Genomic DNA, 26,276 nt, shown 5'->3' with positions numbered 1-26,276 from the left:
TGCCCCAGGCCCTGTTCAAATTCAATCCGGGGACAAAACCGGGGACAGACTTGGTTCGGGGGACAGTGTCCTCAATCTGGGGTTTATGCCTGAAACTGGGGATGTCTGGTCACCACTGGCGGCTGGTGAAGTTTTAGGATGGGGGGGCGCAAGACCCCGCCCCTCCACGTTTGGTCCCTCCCACTTCTCATAAGCCACACCCCTTATAGAATCCACCCACTCCGTCCCCTGTATTCCACTTGCTTCGACTCATAGTGTCAGGAGTATACAGCTCAGCATCACAGCACAGAGTATACAGCCCCAGCATCACAAATCATGGTATATAGCGCAGCCTTACAGATCGCCGCAAACAAACTAAAAAATTACACTGTTAGTAATGAAGGACTCTAAATGGGCATGAGATTATCAGAGACTGCGGACATACTGCACGAGATTACCAGAGACTGCGGACATATTACACGAGATTACCAGAGACTGCGGACATACTGCACGAGATTACCAGATACTGCGGACATACTGCAGGAGATTACCAGAGACTGCGGACATACTGCACGAGATTACCAGATACTGCGGACATACTGCACGAGATTACCAGAGACTGCGGACATACTGCACAAGATTATCAGAGACTGCAAACTAACTGCACAAGATTACCAGAGGGTTTTTGGTGGGGCCATTGATGCCAGACATTAAAATAAAAATAAAAAGTTAATAAGCGAGGGGTGTTGGGATCCGGCCGCTATTTTCGCCGAACATTACATAAAACAACTGTACTAAAAAAGTTAATAAGCGAGGGGGGGGGGGGGGGTCCGGGCCGGCCGCTATTTTCGCAGAATTGAAAAACAAATTTTAATAAGCGGCAGGTGCTGGGATCCGGCCACTATTTTAAACAACTGTAATAAGCGGGGGGGGGGCAGCTTCTGTAGTACATAACAAGTTCACCAACTCTTGGATCTGTTCCCTTGCCCTGTGTGTGGGTATACCAGAGACCCCCATTCATAATGACACACTGACCACAAAGTCTAAGACAAAAGGGGTAATGCACAAGGCTGGTGCACCCTCAATATGTCTGTCACTGTATAAAACACAAGTAGATATACTGACAGAGAGAGTGAAAAGGAAACATATGGCTTATGGCAGAAACCAGCTTCAAAATCCACCTTCAACAATACTCAAAAACAGGCATAGGTGACATCACAAAACCCAGCAATTCTTCAGATATAGCACAAAAATTATTACATCCTGCCAAGCTGGGTCAATGTGAATTGGACATAATTCCTGAGCTATTTTTTTGTGGGAGCCGCTAACGGCCGCTATTTTTTGCCGAACTACAAAAAAAAAAAAAGTTAATAATGATGGATGGATGATATGTGGGTTTCGGGCCGGCTGCTGTTTAACCTCTTGACCACCGCCCCATGTCCAAAAGACGTCCTGTTTTTAAAGATGGATATCTCGGTAACGGCAGCAGTTGCTGCCACAACCGAGGTATCCATCTTTTCAGGGAGCGGTGGTGTACATGATAACGGCGGTCTCCGCAGCGGATTCGCCGCGAGATCGCCGTTATCGGTGGCGGGAGAGGGCCCCCCCCTCCCGCCGCTCCCCTGCGCCCTCCGCCGCTTACCGGAGCCGTCGGTAGCGGCGGAGGCGATCGGGTCCGTTCGGCAAGTGACTGGGGTTGTGAGTGAAGGAAAAATTTCCTTTACCCGTCCCCATAGCTCTGCTGGGAGGAAGTGATGTCAAAACGTCAGTCCCGCCCAGTGTCTTAAAGCAACGTTTTTTTTTTGTCAAAGTCTAAATATAAGATCTGAGGTTCTTTGACCCCAGATCTTATATTTAAGAGGACCTGTCATGCTTTTTTTCTATTACAAGGGATGTTTACATTCCTTGTAATAGGAATAAAAGTGATCAATTTTGTTTTGTTTTATTTCAGTGTAAAAAATTATTAACTAAATAAAAATAAATAAGAAAACAAAAAATTTTTTTTTTTAAAGCGCCCCGTCCCGACGAGCTCGCGCACAGAAGCGAACACATTCGCGAGTAGCGCCCGCATATGAAAACGGTGGTCAAAGCACACAAGTGAGGTATCGCCGCGATCGTTAGAGCGAGAGCAATAATTCTAGCATTAGACCCTCTCTGTAACTCAAAAAATGCAACCTGTAGAATTTTTTAAACGTCGCCTATCGAGATTTTTAAGGGTAAAAGTTTGACGTCATGCCACGAGTGGGCGCAATTTTTAATCGTGACATGTTTGGTATCATTTTACTCGGCGTAACATTATCTTGCACAATATGTAAAAAAAATTGGGCCAAATTTATTGTTGTCTTATTTTTTAATTCAAAAAAGTAATTTTTTTCCAAAAAAAGTGCGCTTGTAAGACCGCTGCGCAAATACGGTGTGACAAAAAGTATTGCAATGACTGCCATTTTATTCTCTAGGGTGTTAGAAAAAAAAAAGATATAATGTTTGGGGGTTTTAAGTAATTTCCTAGCAAAAAAAACTGTTTTAGTCTCGTAAACACCGAATCTGAAAAACAAGCCCGGTGGTAAAGAGGTTAAGCGAGGGGGGGGGGGTTTTCGGGCCGGCCGCTATTTTAGCCGCACATTAAATAAACAACTGTAATAAGTGGGGGGGGGGATCGCTATGTGCCAGTAGCTATTTTCGCCGAAGGCTGAGGGGAATGCATGATGCATGTAAGGCTTTACCTACCTGTTGCTGAGATCGGCATTGGATGGCATGGCAGGCAGCAGCATAGCTAAGCTTACCTGTTCCAGGCGGCAGGCGCACTGATCTCTAGAGTCCCGACGTCACTTCCTGTTCTTCCTGTGACGTCGGGACTAGCACAGAGACGGGCAGGTGCACACAGAAAGTGTGCACCCGCCCAGCCATAACATAACAATACAGTCCATCACGCCGGAAGCAAGTGGCGCGATGGAGAGTGCCACAAAGGCATTTTTTTGCTGCCAATGTAGCGCCTCGTCTGCAATCCCGTGATTGCACAGACGTGGCGCTACCCACACTGCACTGTGCCCGGCGCTCAGACACAGTGCACCTAAGGACCTTTTTTGGATTTTTTTCCTTAAAGGGACATGTTTAACCAATAACCCCCGGACCATATAGCTGCCCAAAGACCAGAGCACTTTTTGCGATTCGGGACTGCGTCGCTTTAACTGACAATTGCGCGGTCGTGCGACGTGGCTCCCAAACACAATTGGCGTCCTTTTTTTCCCACAAATAGAGCTTTCTTTTGGTGGTATTTGATCACCTCTGCGGTTTTTATTTTTTGCGCTATAAACAAAAATAGAGCGACAATTTTGAAAAAAATGAATATTTTTTACTTTTTGCTATAATAAATATCCCCCAAAAATATATAAAAAAACGTTTTTTTTTCCTCAGTTTAGGCCGATACGTATTCTTCTACATATTTTTCGTAAAAAAAAATCGCAATAAGCGTTTATTGATTGGTTTGCGCAAAAGTTATAGCGTTTACAAAATAGGGGGTATTTTTATGGCATTTTTATTAATATTTTTTTTACTAGTAATGGCGGTGATCAGCGATTTTTTTTCGGTACTGCGACATTATGGCGGACACTTCGGACATTTTTGACACATTTTTGGAACCATTGGCATTTTTATAGCGATCAGTGCTATAAAAATGCATTGGATTACTATAAAAATGCCACTGGCAGGGAAGTGGTTAACACTAGGGGGCGGGGAAGGGGTTAAGTATGCCTGGGTGTGTTCTTACTGTGGGGGGGGGGTGGCCTCACTAGGGGAAATCACTGATCTTCTGTTCATATGTTGTATGAACAGAGGATCAGCATTTCCCCCCCTGACAGGAACGGGAGCTGTGTGTTTACACCCGGTCCCCGCTCTGTAACGAGCAATCGCGGTTGCCCGGCGGCGATCGCGCCCGCCGGGCACGCGCACGGGACTCGGGGGCGAACGGGGGGCGCGTGCGCCCCTAGTAGCCTGCGAGAGAGCCGACGTAGAGCTATGGGCTCTCGCGCAGGGGAGCCAACCTGCCGCTGTAAAACGACGGCGGCAGGTCGGCAAGTAGTTAAATTAAGTAAAATATATATATATTTTTTTTACTGACTGGGGGAGGGGGGGTGGCGCCCGGGCACCCCCTATGGACGGGCTGCCACTGCTGGTCACCCTACTGTAAAGGACATTCCACCCCAAAAAATATGACCTGCAGGTTCTCCACAGGGATATCCCTCCACCAGTATATAATCCACTCATCAGAAGATGAATTAGGTGTGCTAGCAGCTAGCAGGACTGCTCCAAAAGTCCTGCTAGCCTAAGGTGACCAGATTTTTTAAATTAAATCCGGGGACATATTTTTTTTTTTTAAAGTCTTATTCTCCAGGCCACGGCTACTACTGGGTTGAGAGCGAAGGAAGATCAATCCACCAGGGAAGGCAAGGAGATAGGCAGGCACATACCTCCCAACATTTGAACTTCTCAATGAGGGACACTTGAGGCAAGGGACAACCTGCGGTGCACGCCACGACAAAATGTGGGTGTGTAAAGTACAGAGTGCAGGGGTGTGGAGTGTGTAATGCAGAGAACGCAGTGGTCAGGAGTGTTTGGAGTTGCGATACATACTGAGTGCAGGGTGGCGGGGTGTGCTATGTACTGAGTGCAGGGTGCGCTATGTACTGAGTGCAGGGTGCGCTATGTACTGAGTGCAGGGTGGCGGGGTGTGCTATGTACTGAGTGCAGGGTGGCGGGGTGTGCTATGTACTGAGTGCAGGGTGGCGGGGTGTGCTATGTACTGAGTGCAGGGAGGGAGGGGGAGAGAGAGAGGGAGGGAGGGATGGAGGGAGGGAGGGAGGGAGAGAGGGAGGGCGAGAGAGAGGGGGAGAGGGGGAGAGGTCAGTGTGCAGTGATTTTAACCACATAGCGCTGCACTCTTTCCATGTTTTGAACACATGTGATCTATCTGACCCCCTGACACACACACTGACTGATCCACCTGACTCCTACTTTCTGCACTACTCACATTACACTGACCTGACACCTATACTGACCCCCCCGACACCTACACTGACCCCCGACACCTACCAGACACATACGCTGACCCCCAACACCTACACATATGCTGACCCCGACACCTACACTGACCCCCGACACCTACCAGACACATACACTGACCTCCGACACCTACCAGACACATACACTGACCCCTGACACCTATCAGACATATACGCTGACCCCCGACACCTACCAGACACATACGCTGACCCCCGAAACCTACCAGACACATACGCTGACCCCTGACACATACGCTGACCCCCGACACAGACACTGACCCCCGACACAGACGCTGACCCCCAACACAGACACTGACCCCCGACACAGACACTGATCCCCGACACATACCAGACACATACACTGACCCCCGACACCTACCTGACACATACACTGACCCCCGACACAGACACTGACCCCCGACACAGACACTGACCCCCGACACATACCAGACACATACGCTGACCCCCAACACCTACGATGACCCCCAACACCTACACATACGCTGACCCCCGACACCTACACTGACCCCCGACACCTACACTGACCCCCGACACCTACACTGACCCACCTGACTCCTACAGTAAGCGTCCTACTTCCTGCACTACTCACACCCCCCCCCTCCCCACAGCTCGGTTCAAATCCGTCCTCCTTACCTCTGTCCCGACTCCCCGCCTGTGCCATCCACCTGCAGCCCGCTCCATGGTGTAAGACTGCACCTCCATCATTCATGCTCCCATCTCTTAGAGCCGAGTCGCCCTGCCCCTCTTCTGCCGAGGGACACACTGCCGCCGAGGGACACAGAGCAGAGAGACAGGCGGAGGGGAAGACCGCAGCTCTGGCGGCTCACACTGTGATTGTCTCCCGTCCGTATTTCCCATCACACTGTGATTGGGCGTATAGCGGTCATGTGCGGAGGCGGGACTTCTAGACGATCGCAGACAGGCCAGCCCCACGCCGCACATGACCCCAGGGCACCGGACACCAAACATGGCGGGTGAGCTCGGGGACACAGGAAATGAAAATTAGGAGGAGGCACGGAATGTCGCCCCCCTAAATGTCGCGCCCGGGGCCCTGTTTTACGGGACTCTAGTTTAGTCTGCGGGACCCCGGGACACACTTGGAATTGCGGGAGGGTCCTGCGGAATCCGGGATGGTTGGGAGGTATGCAGGCAGGTCGGCTGGCTGGGACTTGAGCCAAGGCAGAAGAACATGCGAGCAGAGCTAAATGACATGCACCCGAACCAGCACATGATCATCAGAAAGGGGCACAGATGATGGGAAAAAAATGCACCCCCCTAAGCTAGTAGGAGTGGCAGAACGGTGTGTAATTCTGAATTATTTTTTTTACTTCTGCACTGTCTTTGAAATTGCCCCAGGCCCTGTTCAAATCCAATCCGGGGACAAAACTGGGGACAGACTTGGTCTGGGGACAGTGTCCTCAATCCGGGGACTGTCCCTGGATACCGGGGATGTCTGGTCACCCTATGCTAGTCGCTTTTTTGGAGCGGTGTGTTTACCGCTCCTTTACCGCTGCTGCCCATTGAAATCAATGGGACAAACGCAGCTATACCTGTAGCAGCGGTTTGCGGATGGTTTTAACCCTTTCTCGGACACTAGAGGGGGTTAAAACCGCACCGCTAGCAGCCAAATATCACAGCAAAAACAACGGTAAAAATAGTGCCGATATACCTCGAGCGCATCTCCCCGCCCCAGTGTGAAAGGGGCCTAAAGATGGGCTCGATGACCAATCAAAGTATACTAACTATCTGTTTGTCATGCCAGATATCCATATGTCTATTACTTTTATATCATTAGACCCTTTTCACACTGGGGCGGCTTTCAGGTGCTTTTGCGCTAAAAATAGCGCCTGCAAAGCACCCTGAAACAGCCGCTGCTGTCTCTCCAGTGTGAAAGCTCGAGGGCTTTCACACTGAAGTGGTGCGCTAGTAGGACCGCTCCATAAGTCCTGCTAGCCACTTTTTTGGAGCGGTGTGTTTACCGCTGCTGCCCATTGAAATAAATGGGACAGTGTGTCTACACCACCCACAAACCGCTGCTGTAGCTAGCGCTATCGGCCGAATATCGCGGCATAAACTACAGTATAGCGGCGCTAAAAATAGCGCCGCTATACCGTCAGTGCACCTCCCCACCGCAGTATGAAAGGGGCCTAAAGATGGGCCTTGTGTCATAAAACACGAGGATGACCAAAGTATAGCAACTATCTGTATGTCATGCCAGATATCCATATGTCTATGGCCTCGTACAGACGGGCAAACATGTACGATGAAAACGGTCCGCCGGACCGTTTTCAGCGTACATGTCTGCCCGGAGATTTCTGTATGATGGCTGTACACACCATCATACAGAAATCCGCGCGTACTCGATACGCGGCGACGTGCGCGGCCCTGGCAGTTCAATGCCTCCACGCATGCGTCAAAGTCATTCGACGCATGCGAGGGATGGCGGCCGCTCGGACATGTACGGTAGGTCTGTACAGATGACCGAACATGTCCGACGGACAGGATTCCAGCGGGCATGTTTCTAAACATGTTTAGAAATATTTGCCCGCTCAAAAAAGGCCCGGCGGGCAAATGTACGCTGGAATCCTGTCCGCTCGGCTGTACAGACGACCGAACATGTCTGCTGAAACTGGTCCGCGGACCAGTTTCAGCAGACATGTTCGGTCGTCTGTACGGGGCCTATTACTTTTATATCATTAGACCCCTTTCACACTAGGGCGGCGAAATAGCGCCTGCAAAGCGCCCTGAAACAGCCATTGCTGTCTCTCCAGTGTGAAAGCCCGAGGGCTTTCACACTGGAGCGGTGCGCTAGCAGGATGGGAAAAAAAAGTCTTGCTAGCCGCATCTTTGGAGCGGTGTGTTTACCGCTCATGCCCATTGAAAGCAATGGGGCACCGCGGCTATACCGCAGGAAAAGCGCCTCTGCAGAAGCGCTTTGCAGTGTTTTTTTAACCCTTTTCCAGCCGCTAGCAGGGGTAAAACCGCACCGCTAGCGGCCGCCGCAAATCCGACGGTAAAGCGCAACTAAAAATAGCGCCGCTTTACGGCCGACGCACCTCCCGCCCCAGTGTGAAAGGGGCCTTACTGTAATGTAAACTAACAAAGAATTATGGATCATAAAAGTTGGAGAGGTGGGCAGCGCTGCCTCCTACCCCATCACACAGATTTTTTTTTACAGTTGGGGTGTGTGGGGGAGTGAGGCAGTGTCCCCATCATATCTAATGTCTTGGATAGTCAGGTGTGTGTTTGCTTTAAAATGCAATCCTTTGCTACTGGTCTATTTACATTTTAGGTCAAGTTAAAGTTTTATTTTCTCTGTTGTTTTTCTTGTTTTCTTTTTTTTTTTTTTTTTTTATGTCCTTGACCTTCAATAAATACTTCGGTATTGAACTAAAACATGAGGGCAGATGTAGATCTCAGGCGGCTCCGCCCTCCTGCGTTCCCGCGCTTAGGCCGCCATTTTAATTTCAGGCGGGACACTGGCGCTCTGTGATTGGGCCAATTAGGTCGTCACGTGCGGCAGCGGGGCTGGCCTCCGCTTAGCTGTGTGCCGCGGTTGTCTCTTATCAGTCTTCTTCTTCCTCCATCACCACCTGACTTCACTAGACCGGACCTGACCGGATCCCAGATCGGTTTTTCATCGTGGCAGGCAGTGTGACAGACCGCTGAGCAGATGGAAGAAAAGCTGGTGAGAGACTCAGTAAGCCTGGGTCAGCGGGTAGTGTAATGGTCGTAGCTTAGTGGGTAGTGGTCTGAGGGGGATGGGTGAGGTGGTGACATGAGGCGATCTAGTGGGATGGAAGGACTCCATTGCCGTCTGTCTCTTGTCATCATTTACCTCACACATATTCTATTATAATAGGGGGGTATTTGGAGTCCCTTATTCTGTATTACTATGGTAATGTATGATAATCACATATTGTCACACTTTAACCACTTGACGTCTGGGAGATTTACCCCCCCCTTTCATGTCCAGGCCATTTATTGCTATATGGCACTGTGTTATTTTAACTGACAGTTTCGCAGTCGTGCGACGCTGTACACAAATACAATTGATGTCATTTTTTTCCCCCCCGCAAATAGAACTTTCTTTTGGTGGTATTTGATCACCTCTGCGTTTTTTGTTTGTTTGCACTATTAACCACTTACCCCCCGGACCATATTGCTGCCCAAAGACCAGAGTACTTTTTTGCGATTCGGGACTGCGTCGCTTTACCAGACAATTGCGCGGTCGTGCGACGTGGCTCCCAAACAAAATTGGCGTCCTTTTTTTCCCACAAATAGATCTTTCTTTTGGTGGTATTTGATCACCTCTGAGTTTTTTATTTTTTGCGCTATAAACAAAAATAGAGCGACAATTTTGAAAAAAATGAATATTTTTTACTTTTTGCTGTAATAAATATTCCCCAAAAATATATAAAAAAACATTTTTTTCCCTCAGTTTAGGCCGATACTTATTCTTCTACATATTTTTCGTAAAAAAAAAATCGCAATAAGCGTTTATTGATTGGTTTGCGCAAAAGTTATAGCGTTTACAAAATAGGGGGTATTTTTATGGCATTTTTATTAATATTTTTTTTTACTAGTAATGGCGGCGATCAGCGATTTTTTTTTTTCGGTACTGCGACATTATGGCGGACACTTCGGACACTTTTGACACATTTTTGGGACCATTGGCATTTTTATAGCGATCAGTGCTATAAAAATGCATTGGATTACTATAAAAATGCCACTGGCAGTGAAGGGGTTAACACTAGGGGGCGGGGAAGGGGTTAAGTATGCCTGGGTGTGTTCTAACTGTAGGGGGGGGGTGGCCTCACTAGGGGAAACACTGATCCTCGGTTCATACATTGTATGAACCGAAGATCAACATTTCCCCTGCTGACAGGACCGGGAGCTGTGTGTTTACACACACAGCTCCCGTTCCCCGCTCTGTACCGAGCGATCGCGTGTGCCCGGCGGCGATCGCGCCCGCCGGGCACACGCACGGGAGTCGCGGGGGGGCGCGCGCGCCCCTAGTGGCGGCAGATAGACAGGACGTCATATTACGTGCTCTCGCCTAGGAGAGCCACCTTGTGGACGTATTTCGGCGGTGCGCGGTCGGCAAGTGGTTAAAGGGGAGGTTCACCCTAAAAACGACTTTCTCTTATTACATTTGCCCCCCACATTACAATACAATTATGCCTATTAGTTTTTTTTTTTTATGCTGTACATAACTTGATACAGCATATTCACCCGTGGCTTCCGGGTTGCGAGTCCCGCGGGAGTGGGCGTTCCTAACATGCTGGTGATTGACGTTTTGACAAAAAAACGAGCTCCCCCCGTCGCGTAAGCCGCGTCACGATTGCCGAAAGGAGCCGAACGGCGATGCGCAGTATAGCGCCGACTCGCCGTTCGGCTCCTTTCGGCAATCGTGACGCGGCTTACGCGACGGGGGGGAGCTAGTTTTTTGTCAAAACGTCAATCACCAGCATGTTAGGAACGCCCACTCCCGCGGGACTCGCAACCCGGAAGCCACGGGTGAATATGCTGTATCAAGGTATGTACAGCATAAAAAAAAACTAATAGGCATAATCGTATTGTAATGTGGGGGGGCAAATGTAATAAGAGAAAGTCGTTTTTAGGGTGAACCTCCCCTTTAACCACTTGCCCACCGCGCCTATTCTGGCACTTCTCTCCTTCATGTAAAAATCACAATTTTTTTGCTAGAAAATTAATCAGAACCCCCAAACATTATATATTTTTTTTTAGCAGACATCCTAGGGAATAAAATGGCGGTCATTGCAATACTTTTTGTCACACCGTATTTGCGCAGCGGTCTTACAAGCGCACTTTTTTTGGGAAAAAATCACTTTTTTTGAATTAAAAAATAAGACAACAATAATTTTTGCCCAATTTTCTTATATATTGTGAAAGATAATGTTACGCCGAGTAAAATGATACCCAACATGACACGCTTAAAAATTGCACCCGCTCGTGGCATGGCGTCAAACTTTTACCCTTAAAAATCTCGATGGGCGACGTTTAAAAAATTCTACAGGTTGCATTTTTTGAGCTACAGAGGAGGTCTAGGGCTAGAATTATTGCTCTCGCTCTAACGATCGTGGCGATACCTCACTTGTGTGGTTTGAACACCGTTTTCATATGCGGGCGCTACTCGCGTATGCGTTCGCTTCTGTGCGCGAGCTCGGAGGGACGGGGCGTTTTTAAAAAAAAAAAATTATTTTTATATTTTTTACACTGAAATAATAAAAAAAAAAAATTATCACTTTTATTCCTATTACAAGGAATGTAAACATCCCTTGTAATAGAAAAAAGCATGACAGGTCCTCTTAAATATGAGATCTGGGGGTCAAAAAGACTTCAGATCTCATATTTAGGCTTAAATGCAAAAAAAGAAAAAAAAAATTAAACTGTTATTTTTTTCAAATGACAGAAAAAAAAAATGTTGCTTTAAGAGTCGCTGGGCGGGACTGACGTTTTGACGTCACTTCCGCCCAGCAGAGCTATGGGGACGGGTGGGGGCGATTTTTTCCCTCAATCGCATTCCCACACAGGTGCCGAACGGACCCGATCGCCTCCGCCGCTACCGACGGCGGTGGGAGGGGGGGGGCCCCTCTCCCGCCACCGATTACGGCGAATCCGCTGCGGAGACCGCCGTTATCGTTTACAGGAGCGTTGGCACTAAAGATGGATACCTTGGTTGTGGCAGCAGCTGCTGCCGTTACCGAGATATCCATCTTTAAATACAGGACGTATTTTGACTATGGGCCGGTGGGCAAGTGGTTAAAGGAGAAGTCCAGCCTGAGCTCATTAGGCTGGGCTTCTCCTCTGGGTCACAGGAGTGTAAGGCCTCATTCACACTTGGCGGACTCCGTCGCTACGGAGTCCGCCTGCTCCCGTCGGCTCAGCAGGAGATCAGTCCGCAGATCTCCACTGAGCCGACGGATGACAAGCTCCTCTCTGCTCACTGAGCGGGGAGGGGCTTGTCGTGCACCGCTGTCGCCCTATGGAGTGATCTGATGAAAACGGACAGCAGGTCCGTTTTCATCAGATCTTATCCGATCCGCATGAACGGATGGGGACGTGGCCCCCCATACGTCTGTTTTTAGCGGGTCGGGTCGGATGTCAGCGGACATGTCTCCGCTGACATCCGACGCTCCATAGGAATGCATGGAGCGGCCGTTCAGGTCCGTGACAGACGGGCCCGAAGTGTGAATGAGGCCTAATTAGTTTTGCACTCCTGTGACCTGTTTTCAGCGGAAAGTGGTCCAAAGTCCGCTCTCCGCTGACATCACAGCCTCTCCCCGCCCCTCCAATGAGCAGTGGAGCAGAAGCCATACTGACTGACTGTCGGCATGGCTCTGCTCGGGGAGGAGTGAGAACCGAGCCAGTGGCGGTTTTCGATGACTCGGTTCTCAGTGCACAGACGCCGGGGGACAGATGGTATAAGTAAGCCTAAAAAAAAAAATGGATTCCCATACTTCTCCTTTAACAAAAAATAACAGACAATTATGAAGATAAAAAAAAAACTTTTTACTTTCTGCTATAAAACACATACATTAAAAAATCTAAAAAAAAAAAAATCAAATTTTTTCATCAATTTTATATGTATTCTACATTTTTATGGTTACAAAAAAAATCCCAATAGGCGTATATAGATTGATAGAATACACAGAATATATACAGGAATACACAGAATATATACAAGAATACACAGAATATACTCAGAATACACAGAATATACTCAGAATACTCGGAATATACTCAGAATACACAGAATATACTCGAATATACTCAGAATACACAGAATATACTCAGAATACACAGAATATACTCAATACACAGAATATACTCAATACACAGAATATACAGGAATACACAGAATATACAGGAATATACAGGAACATTCAGAATACACAGAAATTCTGTATTTTAGAATTTCCAGAGTGATATGCGCTGCAGGCACCTCTTCAAGCGGAGAACGCATATTTGTGTTTGGTCGGTGTGAAGGGGTTAATATTCAAAGCAAATTCACCTCCCATCCATGTCACCCCCATACTTTATTGTGCTGAGAAATCCCTTTGAAAAACTCCCCCCTAGCATCTTTGGACATGGCCATCTTGAGTAAGGGAAGATGATTTGTGTAGCATGTACGTCTGGGATCCATCCGTCCTTGGCTCAGGCATGCAGGTAGTAGGGTGTGCTTAGCTGAGAAAGCCCCTCCTGAAGACTCCTGGGATGTGTGACATTTTCCTAGGCCAGAAACCAGGAAGGAACTGAAGAAATTTAAAAACAAAATTGTTTTGGTGTCAAGCCAAAGGGAGCAAGAATGGTGTGTGTGGGTCTGTGTCCAGAGCAGTATAATATTGGAAGGGGAACTCCACTTAAAGTGGACCTTCACACAGAAAAATGACTTTGCATCGTTATAACCCTCCCCTCCATCAAATAAAACTTCTTATTTTTTGCTATAAGCTTGTCAGGTGTCCCAAGAGGCATCGGCTTCCACACAGTAGCTGGATGAGAGCGAACCTGGAAGTGTCATCAGGGGGCGGCTGCAAAAACCAGGAAGAGAGATCCGGCTCCCAATGATGTGTAAATGAAGATGGGAGAGCGGGCCCCAACTTGTGGCGGAGGTTTCCAGCAGTGCAATGCGAGATTGGCTGAATTATGTTAAATAAGGATAAAAGGTTAGAAAGCAATTAAAAAAATTATAAATATATAATGATGTTGGGTGGGAGTGTAAACAACCATGAGCTGACTGTAATTATGTGTTTCTGTGTATTACTCTTTGGGGCACCAAGAAAGTTAATGTAAAATATTTTCTCTTTGGCAATTTAAAAAAATGCATGTGTGTGTGTGTGTGTGTGTGTGTGTAGTTCCCCAAGGGCCAGAAAGTGGCAAGCAAAGGACGGATGTGGCCCTTTGCTTGCCACTTTCTGGCCCTTGGGGAACTTTTTCTTTCACTGATACAATACTACACCATTCTTCCAACTGACAATACTACACCATTCTTCCAACTGACACCAATGACGGGGCACTATGCCTCCCACTGACAGTACCTTGGCCCTTTGGTTAGAAATTTTGGAGACCCCTGCTCTACAGCATCAGAAGACACAGTAGTGAGGTCCGAGCCAGGAGATGGAACCACAGAGCACAGTGGAGAACACGGTCATTTTATACACCTGGAAATGTTGGATGGTTCAGTTCTGCAAGAGAGCGAAGGCCAGAATCGGCAGCCGCCAGAGAGGTAAGTATTAACCACTTGCCGACCGCTGACCCGAAATTTGGAATATACAGAAATTTGGAATACACCGAAATACAGAAATTTGGAATGCACAAAAATACAGAATACACAGAAATTTGGAATATACAGAATACACAGAAATACAGAAGTTTGGAATGCACAGAAATTCTGTATTTTAGAATTTCCGGGAAAAAATTGTTAAAACGGGTTTTTGTCAATTCGGATATTTCAGAATTAACAAATTTGTTGAAATTAGTTTTATAAACAAATTCAGAACGAAACAAATGCACATGTCTAACACCAATACCATGATCACTGCTAAAAATATGCACTGGCAGGGAAGTGGTTAACATCAGGGGCGATCAATCCACCGGACCTGCTGATTGGCTCCCGCTGTGTCCAATCCGTGGGAGTGGGTCCCAGAGCCAAAGAAGAGAATTGTGTACAGGTACGTGATTCTGCGCTTTCTTTTGGTGATTAGCTCTGCGGTTTTTATTTCTTTCGTTCATGGACGGACACAGCAGCTTGACCTTGGGGTTATGTACCTTTTCTCTAGGAGAGACTAGGCAGAAAAAAAAAACAGCACTTTAAGTGTTAAAAACACTTCTCAGTACAGCACCTCCCCTGGGGGCGTGTCCCCCGGGTACATCCCACTCTCTGGAAGCATCCAGCCTTAGCGTCAGGAGAGCATGGCATTTCTGGAGCTCATGCTCTGGAATTTTTTATTTTTTTTTGCCTTTATTGTTTTCTGTTCCTGCTTTTTGGATCCTGGGATCTCTATCAACTGCCAACTGGGTGACAGGCTGGATTTTGAATCCTTGTAGTCATCCCACGTTTGGCCATCGAGCGTGTGTCGGTCTTTAACTAGGCCGTCCACGACATGCCCTGTTTCTCCAGGGGTGGCCGGTGAACTACCTGTTCTAGGGCACACATATGACCGGTCTCTATGGCTTTGTCACAGTGTGTCTGGCCGACAGCCATGCCGTTAGTGGACGTTGGTTCTGTCTGGGATACCTCCAGCCGGTGGTCGCAGGACAGGTAAGTAGTGGCCCCTTGCTCAGGTAAGGTGGTATGGCTGGTGTTTTCCCTGGGGAGGTCGACTGAGAGTCCGCCCTGCTTTCCTCTCTCCCCTTCCTCTCCCTCCTTCCCCTGACTGGGTAGCGGCTGTGAAGGGGGGCCTCCTGGGTTTTCTTTATTACCGCCGGGGCCCGTGTGTTGTTGGGGGACTGTGTTGTTACTCTTGGGGGGGTGCTGCTGTGTTGTATGAGGTGATTTTTACCTCAGACGGCGGCCATCTTGGAAGTCTCTTGTGACAGTTTTAGTGCTGTGAAACGCTGTGATTCTTCCCTGAGGTGACTGACACAGCACAGCCAGCACATCAGAGCACACCTCAGGATTTCAGCTCTCTCTGCAGCTGGGTGGGCTGGTGAGTCCCTGGGAGGCCTCTGCTTCTATTTTTGCAGCCAGGAGGTGACCGGTGGGTTGTTCTGTCTTGCAGTACACAGCGGTGGGGCAATATGGAACCTGAACCTGGTGTTTCTGCCCCAGCAATGCCTGAGTTATACTTTAATCCCCCTGCTCCTGCTGCATCTGTTGAGGCAATGTCGGCTGTACTTGAGGCTTTTCTCGCCAGGTTTGAAGCAGATGGTGCCCAGTAGGGGGGTACAAAGCGCCCCCTCCCTGAGCCTGCTTCTGGGGATGTCTCTGTCAATGCAGGCTTAACCCACACGGACTGTGAGGATGACTCTGCCTCAGGGTCAGTAAATGATAGAATTTGGAGCTCCTATTCTGCGGTGCGTGATGCTCATAAACTTGAGGATTTGGCGGGAGCACCAGTTGTGCCGGTCCCTTTGGGTTCCGCAAGCCACCCAGCACCGCAAAAAAGTATTTCCCTGTGCTCCTTATTTGGAGCATTTGCTATGTAAGGAATGGGACACACCACAAAGTTTTTGCTGTTCCTAAAAAACTTTGCGTCCGTTATCCCTTTGAGGAGGACTTTAAAAAAAAAAAAATCAAATAAAGTGGGTCTCTCCGTCAGCGGACCCACCTGTGTCCAGACTGAGTAAGGCCACCACATTGCCTGTGGTGGGGGCTCCTGCTTTTAGGGACCCCACTGATAGAGCGGGCCACAGCCTCCACTCTCCTATGTTCACGGTTGTGAGACCGGCTGTGGCGGGGTCTCTGGTGTCGCAGACACTGACTGAATGGGCAAAGTTGTTGCTGCAGAAGCTGGAGGAGCAGGATGCTTCCGAGACCTGCAAGGACCTGGCTGAACAATTGTTTCAGGGTCTAACATTTGTCTGTTAGTCGGCCCTGGATACGCTTCCCTTGCTTTCCAGAGCCTCCGCCTATGCGGTGATACTACGCCGCCTTGTGTGGCTGAAATGCTGGTCTGTGGTCCGATCTTCCAAGAAGGCCTTGGTGGATTTGCCCTTTAAGGGTGAGCGGCTTTTTGGGGTGTCCCTGGATGACATCATTAAGGATGCCACAGGTGGTAAGAGCACCTTGCTCCCACAGTCTGGGGAGGGCAAGGAGCCTCGCCGTAGGCAAGGGCCCTCTTTTACTACCCCAAAGCGTTTTTTTTTGTGCGCCCTGTGCTGCAGGAAAAAGTTTGCAAGGTGCTAAGGTGCCCGCTGCCGGGCAGAAGCGCCCCTGGTTCCGCAAGCCTGCGGACAAACCTGCTTCCGCATGAAGGTCTGCCCCCGCCCGGGTCTCGGGTGGGTGGCCGGCTTCGCAAATTCGCGGCTCAGTGGAGTTCTCCTCTCCAACCGTTGGGTTTGCGAAGTAGTTTCCTCGGGGTACAAAATAGAGTTTCTCTCTTGTCTACCAAACAGATTTTTTCCTTCCAGCCTCCAGTTTCCTCCGGTTCGCTGGCAGGCTCTGTCAGGGGCTGTCCAGGATTTTCTGGTCAGGGGAGTGATTGTGCCAGTTCCCTTCGATGGAACGGTTTCAGGGGTTTTACTCCAATCTGTTTGTAGCCCCCAAAAAGGAGGGGTCCGTCCAATTCTGGACCTCAAGGCCCTCAATTGCTTTGTCAAAGTGCAAAAATTCAGGATGGAGTCGATTCGCTCGGTAATAGCAGCGCTCCATCAGGGGGAATTCATGGCATCCTTGGATATCATGGACGCATATCTGCATGTTCCCGTATGCACAAGGCACCAGAGGTTCTGCGCTTTGCGATCGGGGAGGACCACTTTCAATTTGTGTCCCTCCCGTTCGGCCTGGCCTAGGCACCACAGGTTTTCACCACGGTGCTCGCCCCGATACTGGCCCTGCTGAGACAGCGAGGGATCGCTATTGTGGGATATCTGGATGACCTTCTCCTGAGAGCTTCCTCAGGCTCAAAATTAGAAGAGGACGTGTCTATCACGTGTCAGACTCTCCAAGAGTTCGGCTGGCTTCTGAATTTCCAGAAGTCAGTGTTGGTTCCGTCTCTGCGTCTGGAATACCTAGGGCTAGTCCTGGATTCCGCGGAGGCGAGTTTTTCTCCCAACGGAGAAACTTCAGACTCTGCAATCTGCGGTGCAGCAGTTGTTGACCCAGAAGTGGTCGTCTCTTCGATTCTGCATGAGGGTTCTGGGTCTGATGGTGGCCTCTTTCGAGGCAGTTCCTTATGCCCAATTCCACACCAGGGAACTACAGAAGGAGATTCTGTCAAGTTGGGACAGGCTCCCGTCTTCTCTGGATTCCCAGATTCAGTTGAGTCAACTGGTCAAGTCTTCCCTGGTGTGGTGGCTGACGTCTCCGGTGCTTCGGGCAGTGACATGGCAGAAATGACTTCCCGGGACAGTGGTCGCGACAGATTCCAGCCTCTCCGGCTGGGGGGGGGGGCGCATTTGGGGCACCCAGTTAGCCCAGGGGCGCTGGACTCATGAGGAGTCTCGCCTGCCGATCAATGTTCTGGAGCTTTGAGCACTCAAGCTGTGCCTTGCCGGGTGGTCCCTGGAGCTGCAGGGCTGACCGGTCAGGATCCAGTCCGACAACGCCACGGCGGTGGCATGCGTCAATCATCAGGGAGGCACACGAAGCTTGGCTGCAGCGCTGGAAGTAGCGCACACTAGAGGTCGACCGATATGGGTTTTTCTCTGGCCGATGCCGATATTTAGAAATCGGGGCAGCCGATGGCCGATATATGAGGCCGATTTTTGCGGCCGATATTTTGGGCCGATTTTTGGATTGGGATGCATTGTGGAGGAGGATGGATGGTGCTGGGCGTGGGTGGGAGATGCGTTGTGGAGGGGGAAAGATGGTGCTGGCTGTGCCTGGGGGATGCATTGTGGAGGGGGATGGCTGGATGTTGCTGGCCTTGGAGGGGGGATGCTTTGTGGAGGGGAAGAGATGGATGGTGCTGGCTGTGGATGGAGGGAGGGGGTGGATGGATGCAGCTGGCCGTGGGTGGGGGATGTATTGTGAAGGGGGATGGATGGAGCTGGCCGTGGGTGGGGGATGCATTGTGAAGATGGATGGAGCTGGTCGTGGGTGAGGGATGCATTGTAGAGGGGGGATGGATGGATGCAGCTGGCCGTGGGTGGGGGATGCATTGTGAAAGGGGATGGATGGATGGAGCTGGCCGTGGGTGGGGGATGCATTGTGAAGGGGGATGGATGGATGGAGCGAGCTGGCCGTGGGTGGGGGATGTATTGTGAAGGGTGATGAATGGAGCTGGCTGTGGGTGGGGGATGTATTGTGAAGGGGGATGGATGGATGGAGCGAGCTGGCCGTGGGTGGGGGATGTATTGTGAAGGGTGATGGATGGATGGAGCTGGCCGTGGGTGGGGGATGCATTGTGAAGGGGGATGGATGGATGGAGCGAGCTGGCCGTGGGTGGGGGGATGTATTGTGAAGGGGGATGGATGGATGGAGCTGGCCGTGGGTGGGAGATGCTTTGTAGAGGGGGGTGGATGGATGCAGCTGGCCGTGGGTGGGGATGGATATATATAAAATGAGTGTGTATACAGGAGAGGGGTGTGCTCTGACATGTACACACTGTTCCCTCCAGCACTGTCCATTGGATGACACCTGTGAGCTCCCACGTGAGTTGGAGTACAATCACTAGAGAGCCGAGGCACCTATCAGAGATGATAGGAATACTGTACATTACCCCAGTCTCCAGCAGCACGAGAAATGAATCCTTCAGCCACGCTGCTGGTAGCCTGCGCGCCGGCCCCGCCCCCCCCTACCTCGACGGGCTGTAGCAGAAAGCAAACTTGTCACAAGCCCGAGCAGCTGCAGTAGTTGCTTGTCTGCGCGAAGAGATCACAAAAGCTTCCTGCATGCTGGGACGGTGGCGGGATTACTTAACATGGGCTCTAGGCTACGGCTGCCGTAGCCTAGAGCCCATGTTAAGTAATCCCGCCACCGTCCCAGCATGCAGGAAGCTTTTGTGATCTCTTCGCGCAGACAAGCAACTACTGCAGCTGCTCGGGCTTGTGACAAGTTTGCTTTCTGCTACAGCCCGTCGAGGTAGGGGGGGGCGGGGCCGGCGCGCAGGCTACCAGCAGCGTGGCTGAAGGATTCATTTCTCGTGGAGCGGGGTTTAGCGCGGCAGCCGAAAATCGGCCGATTTTTTTACAATAATCGGCCGATGCCGATTTCTTAAAAACTGCCAAATATCGGCCGATATATCGGCCGACCGATATATCGGTCGACCTCTAGCGCACACCCTTCGGTGGGCTGAAAGGTCCGTTTCGGCTCTATCGGCCGTGTACATTCCGGGTGTTCAGAATTGGCAAGCCGACTACTTAAGTCGCCAATCAGTGGACCCAGGAGAATTGTCCCTTCACCCGGAAGTGTTTCGGGGTCTGTGCAAAAAGTGGGGCACTCAAGACGTGGACCTTCTAGTGTCCCGTCTCAACCGGAAGGTGCCACGGTTCGTGGCCAGGTCGAAGGACGCGTCAGATGCGTTGGTGGCTCCTTAGGGTCACTATCGTCTGATTTACACCTTCCCTCCTCTGAAGCTTCTTCCTCGCCTGCTGCGAAGTGGAAGCCGAAGGGATTCCAACAATCCTGATCGCCCCAGACTGGCCGCGCCGCTCCTGCTACGCGGACCTGGTGCGTCTGGTGGCAGACGCCCCCTTGGCGTCTACCTCTGAGAACAGATCTTCTGTCGCAGGGTCCACTCTTCCACCCTGCTTTACAGTCGCTGGCTTTAACGGCGTGACTGTTGAGAGCCATGTACTGATGGACTGAGGCCTGTTAGGCTCGGTGGTCTCTACCATGCTGCGTGCACAGAAGTCTCCCTCACGTAGGATTTACCATCGTACGCGGAAGGCCTACATCTCTGTGTGAGGAGATGAAGTGGCACCCTCGTTCATATGTGGTGTCTAGGATTCTGCTGTTTTTTACAGCGGGGAGTGGATCAGGCTCTCGCCTTGAGTACGGTTAAGAGTCAGATTTCGGCTCTGGCCGTTTACTTTCAGCGACCCTTGGCGGCGCACTCCTTGGTGCGTACGTTTGTACAGGGGCTCCGACATGTGGCTCCTCCGGTGCGCCATCCACTACCCCCATGGGACTTGAATTTAGTCCTTTCGGTGCTTCAGGATGCTCCCTTTGGGGACATCTGAAAGATCCCTTTGTTGACTCTGTCACAAAAGGCGGTTTTTCTGGTAGCGAATTAGCTCAGACGAGTATCTGAACTGGCGGCCTTGTCTTGCAAGGCTCCCTATTTGGTCATCCATAAGGATAAGGTGGTCCTACGAGTGTACGTCTCTGCTACGGCTCCGTTCCGGAAGTTGGACTCACTGTTCGTGTTGGTGGCTGGTCCCAGAATAGGTCTGGCAGTCTCGTCAGCCACCATTTCTAGGTGGATACGACAGGTTGTGATTCAGGCCTATGCCCTAAAGGGGCGAGCGCCTCCCTTTCGGGTTACGGTGCATTCGACCAGGGCGATCGGTGCCTCTTGGGCTTTCCGGTATCAAGCCTCTGTGTTACAGGTGTGTAAGGCAGCGACCTGGTCGTCGGTCCACACTTTTTCAAAGTTTTACAAGGTGGATGTGAGTGCATTTTCTGATGCCTCCTTCTGCCGCAAAGGTGTTACAGGCGGCAGTTTGGAGTTCCTCCGTTGAGTAACTCCGGTTTTGTTTGGGGTGTAGCTTGGTTTGCTGTGTTTTTCCCACCCCTCGAATTTTTTGACACTGCTTGGGGACGTCCCTAAGGTCAAAGGCTGCTGTGTCCGTCCATGAACGGAAGAGAAAATAGGATTTTTGTACTCACCGTAAAATCCATTTCTCTGAGTTCATGGACGGACACAGCACCCACCCCTCCTTTGTTTGTACTGCTTGTTACGAACTGGAGCGGCTAGAGCAGGGTGTGGGTTATACCCGGGGAACCACGCCCCCTGGGAGGAGCTGCACTGAGGAAAGCTTTAACACTTAAAGTGCTTTGTTTCTGCCTAACTCTCCTGGAAGGAAGCGGATATAACCCTAAGGTCAAAGGCTGCTGTGTCCGTCCATGAACTCAGAGAAATGGATTTTACGGTGAGTACAAAAATCCTATTTTTGCCGGAGCCGCGGCTCTATATACTCGGCGACCATTTTCTTGTAGCCCGCATGCTGTTTTATGCATGTCGGCGGCCATTTTAGAAATTTCTTTGGCCTCCTGTGCCTGTAATAATGGCGCGCACACCGCAGCTTCTTCTCCGGAGGAAACGACACAACAGACAGCTTTTTCTCAGCTCTGCACAGCGGTACAGCCTGCTTCTGGGTGGTGAGTCCTTGTGTCAGCCAGGAGGGTGGCCAGTGGGTCCGTTTTGGAGTCTGCAGACTAAGGTGGCAACATTTTTTGTGGTGGACAGCATGGTGTCTGAACCACCAGGGCCCCTCATGTGAGTTTTTTCCCCCCAATCATGCCAGACTTAACCCTTAGTGCCCCTGCTCCTGTGGCCTCGCTGGATGCTGTGATGGCAGTCCTGGAGGCATTTGTTGCCAGGATGGAGCGGTTAGTGACCAGAAGGGGGGTTAAAAAGCGCCCCCTCCCTGAGCCTGCTTATGGGGGTGTCTCTGACGCAGAACCAGGTACTGCTTCTGCTCTTGACCACACTTCTCTCATGTCAGAGGATGCAGACTTAACCCACGAGGACAGTGAGGATGATTCTGCTTCAGGGTCAAAGCAGGATAAGACATTTATTGGAGCTTTTATCACTGCGGTGCGGGATACTCTAAAACTTGAGGATTTGGCGGAGTCATCAGACATTCCGGTCCCTTTTGGGTTCCGCAAGCCAGCCCGCACCGCGAAAGTGTTTCCTTCTGTTCCGTATCCGGGAGACTTGTTATACAAGAAATGGGATCGGCCGCAGAAAGCTGTTGCTGAACTAAAGTACTTTGCGGGCCGTTACCCACTGTTTTTGGAAATCCTCCTCAAAAAGGTATCTCCTCCATCAGTGGACCCCCCTGTTTCCAGGCTTAACAAAGCTACCACGTTGCCTGTGGAAGGGGCTCCCGCCTTAAGGACCCCACAGACAGGAGAGCTGAGGCTGTGGCCCGCTCTTTATTCACAGTGGTGGGGTCGGCAGTGAGACGGGTTTTGGCCGGGGCTCTGGTGTCAGACTTTTACTGAACGGGCTAAGTCCCTGGTGCAGGAGCTGGAGGCGCAGAATGCTTCGGAGACCTGCGTTGACCTGGCCGACCAGTTGGTCCAAGGTCTCAAATTCAGAGTCGGCCCTGGATACGCTTTCCTTGAAGTCCCTGTTGGACTTACCCTTTAAGGGTAAACGGCTTTTTTGGGGCTTCCCTGGATGACATCCTAAAGGATGCCACAGGCGCTAGAGCACTCTGCTCCCGCAGTCTGGGAAGGGAAAGGAGCCTCGCCGTAGGCAAGGGCTTTCATTTACTACCCCCAAGCGGTCTTTTCGCTCGCCAAGTGCGACCGAAATTTTTTTTTCATGGTGCTAACGTGTCCACTGAAGGACAAAAGCGCACCTAGTATCGCAAGCCTGCCTCCGCCTGAAGGTTTTCCCCCACCCACAATTCGGGTGGGGGGGCCGTCTCGCGAATTCGCGGCTCGGCGGAGGTCTCTTCTTTCCGACCGTTGGGTCTGTGAAGTAGTTTCCTCTGGGTACAAGATAGAATTTCTCTCTTGTCCGCCAAACAGTTGTTCCCTCCAACCTCCGGTTGCCGGGTCGCCTGAAAGATCGGTCAAGGGCTTTCCAGGATCTGCTGGTCAGAGGAGTGATTGTGCCGGTTCCCTCGCAGGAACGTTTTCAGCGGCTTTACTCCAATCTGTTTTTATCTCCAAGAAGGACGGGGTCCGTCCAGTTCTGGACCTCAAGGCCCTCAATTGCTTTGTAAAGGTACAAAAGCTCAGGATGGAGTCTATGCGCTCAGTAATTGCAGCGCTCCGCCAGGGGGATTTCCTAGCGTCCTGGGGTATCAAGGACACGTACCTGCATATCCCCACATGTGCAAAACGCCAGAGATTTCTGCGTTTTGCGATCGGAGAGGACCACTTTCAAATTGTGGCCCTCCCGTTCGGCCTGGCCTTGGCACCACGGGTTTTCACCAAGGTGCTCACCCCGATTATGGCTCTGCTGCGGCAGCGCGGAATTGCTATCATGGGATACCTGGACGACCTTCTTCCGAGAGCTACTTCAAGCTCGGAGTTAGAGGACATGTCTATCACCTGTCAGACCCTCCGGGAAATCGGTTGGCTACTGTATATACAGAAGTCAGTACTAGTACCATCTCACCGACTGGAGTATCTGGGGTTGGTCATGGATTCTTCGGAGGCAAACGTTTTCCTCCCAGCGGAGAAGCTGCAATCTCTGCAATCTGCGGTGCGGCGGTTGGTGACCCAGAAATGGGCGTCGCTTCGCTTTTGCATGACAGTACTGGGTCTGAGGCCTCTTTCGAGGCAGTCCCGTTTGCCCAATTCCACACTTGAGTGTTACAAAACAAGATTCTGTCACGTTGGAACAAGCTTCCTTCGTCTCTGGATTAACAGATTCGGGTGAGTTGACTGACAAAGTCCTCCCTAGTGTGGTGGCTGACATCTCCGGTACTCGGGAACGAAAATTTGTTTTCTGCCGTGTCACTGGTCAAGTGATCACAACGGATGCCAGCCTTTCCGGCTAGGGGGGTGTCTGGGGTGTCCAGTCATCCCAGGGGCGTTGGACTCAGGAGTCCCGTCTTCCGATCAAAGTACTGGAGCTTCGAGCAATCAAGTGGTGTCTCTCCAAGCGGTCTCTGGGCCTACAAGGCCGACCGGTCCTATTTCTCTGCCGTTCATGGTCGGACACAGCATCCTTTGACAGTAGGGTTATATCTGCTTCCTTTAGGAGAGTTTAGGCAGACAAAAAGCACTTTTAAGTGTTAACACATTCCTCAGTGTAGCTCCTCCCAGGGGGCGTGCCCCCCCCTCTCCGGTATAACCCACACCCTGCTCTAGCAGCCTCCGTTTTTTCCTGCCTAACGACAGGAGAGGACAGGCAATCTTGCGATTTTTCACGCTTTTTATTATTTTGTTCCTGCTTTTTTAAATCCTGTGATTCTTCTATCAACAGCCGACTGGGTGACAGGCTGGGTCTTGACTCTTGTAGTCCCCCCATGTTCGGCCATCGAGCGTGTGCTGGCCCTCGGCTCAGCTTTGGGGCGGCCATGGAGCTTCTTGTTCTAGGGCACACATATGACCGGTCTTGTATGGCTTTGTCCACAGTGTGTCTGGCCGACAGCCATGCCGTTTAGCGGACGTTGGTTCTGTCTGGGATACCTCCAGCCGGTGATCGCAGGACGGTAAGTAGTGGCCCCTTGCTCAGGTAAGTGGTCTGGCTGGAATTTTCCCCTGGGAGGTCGACTGAGGGCTTGCCCTACTTTCCTCTCTCCCTTATTTCCTCTCCCTCCTTTCCCATTTGGGTAGCGGCTGTGAGGTTTTTTTTTTCTGGGGTCTCTGGTGCACCTGGACCTGTGTGTGTTCACTGCAGGGGCCTGTGTGTGTGTTCACTACAGGGCTTTTTTGTGGCTGTGGTGTGAATTTTGTGCTGTTATGCTGTGTCACTGTCTTTTTAAATGCGCAACGGCCGCCATTTTGCCGGAGTCCCACTTTATATAGCTCGGCGATTTTCTTGTAGTCCTGTGCTGGTTTTTACACATTCGACGGCCATCTTGGAATTTCGTTTGGCCTCGTGTGGCTGCTTTAGCGCTGCAGAAATTACCGCGAATCTGGCTGAGGGACAGACGCAGCGCAGCCGGCTTCTCAGCACAACTTAGGCTCCTCTCAGACCGCGCTGCACTGGGTGAGGTGGTGAGTTTCCCTGGGGGCCCATATGCTCTGTAACGGCCGGGAGGTGACCGTGGGTATTTCTGCTTTGCAGTTAGGTGACACAGCGGGGGGGGCATTATGGAGCCTGGACAGGTACTTCTTCCCTGTGTAAGCCTGAGTTAACCCTTGCTGCCCCTCCCCCATGCCACATCTGCTATGGCAATGTCGGTGGCGTTTTTTTTTTTTCTCGCCAGGTTTGAAGCGACTGGGCTGGATGGGGGGTATATTAGCGCCCCCCTCCCTGGCCTGCTTCTGGGGAGATCTCTGACACACTGTATTGTCAGATGATGCAGGCTTAACCCACGCGCACAGTGAGAGCGACTCTGATTCAGGGTCGGTTACTGTTTGGAATTGTTGGAGCTATTTTTTTCTGCAGGCGTGATACTCTGTACTTGAGGTTGGGAGCGGGGGCACCTGCTGTGCCAGTCCCTTTTGGGTCCCTCAAACTGCCACGTTATACAAGGAATGGGATACGCCGCAGACAGTTTTTGCATTGCGACCCGTTCTCCCTTTGTGGAGGACCTTTTTTAGTAAAGTGGGTCTCTCCTCCGTCCGTGGACCCTCCCGTGTCCAGGTTGAGCTAACCACCATGTGGATGGGGCTCCTGCCTTTGAGGACCCCGCGTATGGGAGAATGGCGGCTGTGGCCCGCTCCTTCTTCGCGGTTGGGGGTTTGGCTGTGAGACCGTTTTTGGCCGGGGCTCTGGTGCCCCGGACTCTGAC

The 26,276-nt window shown here is 50.8% G+C and overlaps 1 long non-coding RNA gene across 1 annotated transcript in view; it reads left to right on the top strand.

Moving 5' to 3' along the window:
* The first annotated feature begins 8,629 nt into the window (after positions 1-8,629).
* Positions 8,630-26,276, top strand: part of LOC120938038 — a 30,032-nt gene continuing 12,385 nt past the window's right edge. The window contains exons 1-2 of the long non-coding RNA XR_005748775.1: positions 8,630-8,745; positions 13,533-13,747. This is a non-coding gene — a long non-coding RNA (uncharacterized LOC120938038). The remainder of the gene's footprint in view (positions 8,746-13,532; positions 13,748-26,276) is intronic.

The sequence above is a fragment of the Rana temporaria genome, chromosome 4 (genome assembly GCF_905171775.1).
Source record: "Rana temporaria chromosome 4, aRanTem1.1, whole genome shotgun sequence".
NCBI classification, from domain to species: Eukaryota; Metazoa; Chordata; class Amphibia; order Anura; family Ranidae; genus Rana; species Rana temporaria.
The sequence above is the reverse complement of the archived record's forward strand: the minus strand, read 5'-3'. Positions and strand labels throughout refer to the sequence as shown.